Source organism: Montipora foliosa, chromosome 2, assembly GCF_036669935.1.
Source record: "Montipora foliosa isolate CH-2021 chromosome 2, ASM3666993v2, whole genome shotgun sequence".
NCBI classification, from domain to species: Eukaryota; Metazoa; Cnidaria; class Anthozoa; order Scleractinia; family Acroporidae; genus Montipora; species Montipora foliosa.
Genome location: NC_090870.1, coordinates 38,492,943 through 38,500,027, shown reverse-complemented (window position 1 = coordinate 38,500,027; position 7,085 = coordinate 38,492,943). Strand labels below are relative to the sequence as shown.

Genomic DNA, 7,085 nt, shown 5'->3' with positions numbered 1-7,085 from the left:
TTTGTTTAACACATGCAATCACGAGGGCTTTGATGGCTCGACACTCCTACAGTCCCGTGGACGTTTGGATGCTTATCAATTTCAGTGAAACCTACAATCTGCTCATTTTCATATGAATTATGCTATGCCTTAAAACTGCTTTTTAACAATGATCAGCAATGAAATCTTAATAAACATACATGTAACATTGCTGAGGCCCCAACTGGTGAGGAAACCTATTGACCTGGATCGCTGAATAAAAATCCATCCAGTGGTCAAGGGGGATTTGAACCCAAGAGCACCCACATGGCATTCCAGCAATTTTAACCACTTAACCGCACTTTAACAAGATACAATGTGTGATGGGAGACACACCAAGCGTTTTCCTTAGGAAGCATGTTGGTATCGATGGATTATAATTGTGGAACTCTTTTCGTATGCCATGCAGACAATGTTCGTTTCCTCTTCTTAAGGCGTATTTGTGTACAAGCTATAAACACGTACATTGAGACTAAAATTGTATCTTGGCCTATCTTAACTGATAAAACCAGTTGTGTCCGTAATAAAGGATTTTTATTTTTGTGGGATAGGCTACAGCAATGTATCCATAAATGAGGTTATTCTCTCGGTAAGTAATTAAGTCCAAAAGTTTGTAAGCGCTGGCTTACTGGCTTATAGTTGACTACGCCGTTGACTCAATACACTCCATCTGTTTCTCTGTCTTTATGTTGATCAATCAGACACTGCTACTCGTCTTTGACATGATATTATGTTCGCAGATTTCTAACATGCAGGTAATTGTGAATTTATTATTTACTATTATAAATGTAACAGCTCTTTGTTGGGACGATGCAATGTAAATTCCCCACCTTAAACTTTTCAATCATTAAGGGACAACTGTTTTTGTCTTTTATTTGACCTCACATCGAAATTAATTCGTTTCTGAGACTTAATTAATGTATATCTACTTTGTATCCAAGGAGAAAACTAAGCTTGGTGACTTTTTCTAGCAAATCCTGATCAGTCCAGTTTCTTCTCGTAGAGTATGCTAGTGAAAATTCAAAACATGGCGCATTTTTGAACAAATGACGCGATTTCCATGTTTTCCACTATTAATATATCTATAATAACATGAAATAGTCTGTTGTTTCAAATCCGATGTAATTTTTATTTATCTTTGTTCAACGTCACTGCAGGGGCGTAGCTAGGATTTTTTGGGGGAGAGGGGGAGAAATGGATCCCACACTCTCAATCCCAGGGTACGTACTGGTTTGTCATGTCGACATCCACGCTGTTTTTATTGAAAGTGGTAATCTTTCGGATGAGCAGTGAGTGCGGGGGGAGGGACAAGCATACAAAATAGCTGCATAGATGAACTAAGCTGCAGGTAACATTATTTTCTCTGGTTTTGTAGTCTGTTGTTGATTCTCAAAAGGCGGGGGGAGGAGGTAACGGACAGAGATACAGGACCCCCCTGACTACGCCCATGCACTGCTTACGGCTTGAGTTGTTGAAAAGGAAACACCAACGACTACCCTCGCTGCTTTATGTTCACAAGTTTGAAAAATGCTCTTTTGAATTGGGGAATTCTCCACGCATACAAATACGGGTTAATACCAAAGTTGCATAAGACAATCAAAATTTGCAAATCTCGCAACCAGTGAATCATTAAACAACTGCAACTAGTACAGAAATTCAACAGGTAGATCATTATGCATGCAGGTGTAAAGGATGCGAAAAAAGCAAAAAGAACGACCATTAATGCCTTAGCCGCTTTGCTCTCTTTCTTTGCGTCTTTGATGTTTTTGTTATTTTCCACTTTACCAGACTCTGTGCTGTCGTTTGCTCTCCGATCTCGCCAATATTTTGCCCGTTGGTGCAATCTTTTGACAATTGCCATGTGGACAAATAAAAGTACGGCAAACGTGCAGATGACTGCGGTGTTGGCGAAAATAAAGGAATAAAATATGAATCCGAGTTTGAAGTAGGCAAACGAAATTCCAAATGCCAAAATCCAAATTATTATGGATGCTATGATGGCACGACATTGTCTTGTATTTCACGGGCGTTGACACGGCGACATATCTGTCGGCTGCTAGTGCTTCCAGTGTCAAAATAGATGCCGTACTCAAGATGAAATACAAAATGTGCAGGATCTTGATGTTTACAATGTCGGATTGAGGCCCTTCACCAATGTGGTATATTGCGGATATAGGGTCCATCAATGTTCCTACTATCAAATCTGTCGCGGCTAAGCTCAACAAAAAGTAATGAAATGGAGTTTTAAGATTCCTGAATGGATCCTTAATGATGGCCATACATACTAGTAGGTTTCCGGGAATGGAAGAAACACTGAAAACGGTGCAGTAAAATAAGACAATCCAGTGGGCGGAAGAACCTTCCCGCATGAGTTTGGAGCCTGAAGGGTCATCCTTACCTCAATCTTGGATGGCTTAATGTTCTAGTTCGACTTCAAGTCTCCTTGCCACAACCAAAGGCTCTTGGTCTATTGACTTCGAACGCCTAGCTTTAATTCCCTTTAGACAGACTCTTCCCAAGCTGACAGGCGTTAACAGAAATGTTGACAGGAAAAATAAAGAGAATGTAGCGCTGTGACAACCGGATTCTTTAAGTCGTCTGGAAATCTGTACACAGTATACACGTTGTTCAATTTCCTCTTTTCAGCTTCAGTTTAAACAGTACTGACTCGTCACGACGAACTGAATGTTCTCAACGATTGTTTGAATGATCCTAAATCGCTGAGCTTTCTCTCCACTGCCTCGGTTTATATCCACTAAAGTTATTATTTAAAGGCTTTTCAATTTCGTGAGTTTTGGTATACGAATTGTTGTTGTCCGCTGTCTCTCGGCACTACCTTAGTGCCTTGTAGTGTCTCTCCACTGGAGCGGGAGTTGCTTCCTCACTGTCGTTTTAACTCAGTAGAAAAGTTTGTAGCCCCTTATCATCGCCGCAGTCATCCTTGAAACTGATCTACGAAAATAGTTTTTGGCCACCTGCCGGAACCTAAAGAAAGAACAGCGACTTTAGACCTTCGAAGTGGTATGATGTCGTGCGGTATAATCAGTTTTGGCTCTTGTACAAGAAAAATATATCAAGCACAATTTAAATAACTGACGATAGGAAGCAAGTTCGGCTTGACAGCGTTAGATTCGAAAGAACTAAGAAAAAGACTAACCTTAAACGGTAAAAGCTCCTTCGGAATCGATTTGAAATTTCAGTTTCTTTGCGGGCTCTTTATATACTCCAACATACCTATATCACCCCATTTCACTTTGTTTTAATCAGAATATTTTTGAAAAGAAACACTTACACATAGATACTGGCGCTTACAATTAAAGTATTAGCTTTGAAATACAATACCAAACACACAAAAAACCAAAAATATTCACACAAACTAATAATAAAAAATAAAAATATAAAAATATAATAATAATAATAGTAATAATAATAATAATAATAATAATAATAATAATAGTAATAATAATAATAATAATAATAATAATAATAATAATAAGCGCTCTTTGTTTGACATAATGACGATATCGGTGTATCTTTCGTTTTCCATAACAAGGGCTATAAACTCCGCAAAGTAGGGTGTACAATGTCATTCATTGATTTATAATAAACAAAACTCTTTCCCGATGAAAATCAAGTGGTCAATTATAAGTTCAACTAGAAGATTGCAACTTCTATACCAAGGTAGAAAAAGATGGAGAGTGATACCATTAGATGAGCCCATGATTCCCTAAGAAAACAACAGCGGAAAATTTATAATATATAGATTTAGCCAAGCCTAAAAGCGGAGCTCCATGGTTATTTATTCCTACTGCCTGTAGGGTTAGCGAAAATAAAAGGTTTCGAATTGCCTGCGTTTTATGTTTCCGGTTGCTGCTTTAATAATTAAATCATTTTCTTTGCTTTCTTCTATAGAAAAATTCATTGCCTAACTAGTGAATTCCACCGTACATTTTACGCTAAAAACCGATACCGCATGAATCACGAAGCGATGAGTACGATATCGGTTTTTCGAGTGAAATTTACTTTAATATTTAATAGTTCTGCAATGAATTTGTTTTAACCGTATGAGTTTTAAAAGAAAACAAGCACGCCCTCAGCGAGCGAATGGAAAAGGAAAAAAGCCATTTTAGAGTCAACTGTCAATAGCCAGCGAATAGGAATCACGCTAAAATTAGGATGCATATTTTTTTTTTAGTTGAAGGTCAAAGAAGAGTTTACTGAAGTACTTTATTCCCCTTTATCTCTAAAAACGAGATCATTCACATTTTGATGTATTTCATTGAAACACGCCAGGTTAGCTTGGAACAAGAATCGGCAAAATACGGCAATGCAACCAAGAAAGAACAAATTTCAAAAAAGATCCGCTCCAACACTTAAATAACGTTTAGGTGCTTTAAATAAACTTCTAAAAACACAAGCTAGTGAGATTTCGCCCTAATTTTACGAGAACTCATTGCGATTAGGTGTTTATCACATAAGGGCAAAAATTTTCTGTCACTGTCGTCGCACATTGAATTCCAGTTGAGCAAGCGGATTAAAAAACACTTGTTCCATCGCATTTTAATTAGAGCAAAACAAACAAACAAATCAACTTTTTCTTTATGCCCAAAACGGTACAGATAATTGTTATTTGATTCCAGTTGACAATAACAATTTGATTTTCAGTCCTGAACAAAGGAAAAACCGATTAAACAAAGATGTATGCTGTAAACTAGCGCGATACTGGTCACATTGGCATACATGGACGGGTGGACGTACGATATTTTTGTTAACTATGGTGCTCCGCACGCGCCTTCGCTTATGAAGTTCTTGCAGGAGCCAGCAAGGTTCTCGAACCTTCTTCATTTTGTACAGGACGTTACTTGCGCACAGAGTGAAAAGGTAGATTTCTTTCGTTACAGAGAATGGTAAAGGGTATATATTCCGTCTTCCAGTGTCATTAAAACCACATTCTATTTCTTGTTGCGGTTGAGAAAGGCCAAGATTCTGTTAATATTAAGAATTTGTTCGTCAATCGCGGGATGGAACACTGTAGAGGTTTGCTGTCCTTGTTTCAAGTAATACTTCTAGATGTTGGGTATTGCCGAGAGGAGACCATGATATTGCACTGAGCGACAGAAGCGGCGGTTTTCACTTTCAAGAATCAGTGATTTAGTCAGTGTCGCATCTTCATTGTAACTCCACGAACTGTTTTTTGGTCGCTTTTTCTCCGCTATGACGCTGCTAAAACGTCCCGAGAAGTCTCTCGTCATTCAACATTGAAAAATCGGAGGAAAATTGCATCAAGTTTCGAGCAAGTTCGAAAACCTTGCGATATCGAGGCATCAAATCGATGTGGAATCACATTCAAATCGCACCCGGTATACACGTGTGATTTCCGAATTGCAACTTGAGCGCGATAAAATTTGCATCATTGTTCTGCAAGAAAAATGGCCCTTCATTTCAATTTCTAAGTTCACGTTTTATTATCACAATCAGTTATTACCTTCGTAAAGAAATATAAAAGTGTTAATATACACTTTTATATCTCTTCGCGCGCAACCCTAAAGGAGACCTTCACGGCTATATATGACTGCGTTTTGCCCAGAACACCTTAAGTGAGCCCAAAATCCGAAATTTACACCCGTAAGCGGGACGAAGAGCATCCTTCCCCATTCTATATGGAAGTCCTCGCTCCCCTCCCGGGGTTTGGAGGTGAGTGGAGCACATTTTTCTTCATTTCTCTCATCATTGTTATGTATGCCTGCTCTGAGTGTTCTTTAAGATTTATTTTTGAACCAGAGTGTTCTACATTGAGAGGACGAACAAATTTTCAAGACGGAGGTCAGTTTTCCGCTGTAGCTCCCAGCTGGCAAATTACATATGTATCTTCACATGTGAAAAGATCACCATTGCATTGGTTACGTAATAAATCACGCCGTTGCTCTTCGTTGGGACTATAAGTGATTTGGTATTTTATAGATCTTTATATAATAAACAGAACCTTAGCTGCCCGCTTGGAGATACGAGATTTCTCTTCTCCTCTTGACAATATTTTTTCAACACTCGAAGAGAAATTTCGTATCACCGCCAGGCTATGTAATATCCTCTCTGAAAACACGGAGGACAAATTTCAGTGGAATTCGAGGTGGCTGGCAAACGGAGAAACAAAGGAATTGGACTTGAAATTCCGGCTACTTATACCTTTTACCACAAAAAGCCTTCAAAAATAAAGAAGTTGATAGAATTAATAAAAAAAGAAGATAGAGCGGATCTGTAGATGTATCGATAGTGTCAGTGTTTGCTTTTGTAATGAGCTGTTCCTGTAACCGTGAAACTGTTTTATAGTTGCAGGATTAAATGATTTCATCCTTGTTGGTATGTTTCGCATTTGTTGTTTTGTCACGTGTTGACATTTCTTCGTTATATCGGGGTATATAGCATGTTGGAGCTTCTGGATTGTGTTCGTTATAATGAGGATTTCGTTCTATCGACGTTCTGTTCCACACGTTTTACTGTAACTTTTGCCGGGCTGAAGAATAAGGTAAGGTAAGGTAAGGTAACTTTATTTAAAGTCGCAAACGTAGGGAGAGGTTGCCCAATCTTCTAGAAGAATCTAGAACTGTATTAAAAGATAATTTTAAAAGAAACAAGTACAAATATTAAGATAAGAGAATAGTTAATATATACAGTTCATACACTGGCACCCTGCAAATTCAACACCATTCAGACGAGAACGAAATTGAGCCAAGGTGGTCGAGGATTTTGTTAAGGCTGGTAATTGATTCCACATGTGGGCAATCTGATACAGAAATGAATTGTGCATAACGAGGCTGTTATATGATGGCTGCACAACATTTAAGCCATTACCTCGTAAATTATAATTAGTTATCCTAGGTGTAAAAAACTGAGAAATGTAATTTGGGCCGTTAAGTCTAAAACACTTAAAAAATAAAATGAGCGATTGCACGATGCGTCTTTGTTCAAGCGTGTCCATAGCGGTCCTAGCTAAGCATAGATCATAGGGAGCCGAGTTACCCAGGTTAAGTAAAGACTTAATCGCATAGTGGTTGGCTCGTTCGATGGTA

General features: G+C 38.4%; 1 pseudogene; it reads right to left on the bottom strand.

Annotated features, from left to right (window-relative positions):
- Positions 1-560: 560 nt before the first annotated feature.
- LOC137990759 (adenosine receptor A1-like) lies at positions 561-3,201 on the bottom strand (annotated as a pseudogene).
- Positions 3,202-7,085: the final 3,884 nt, after the last annotated feature.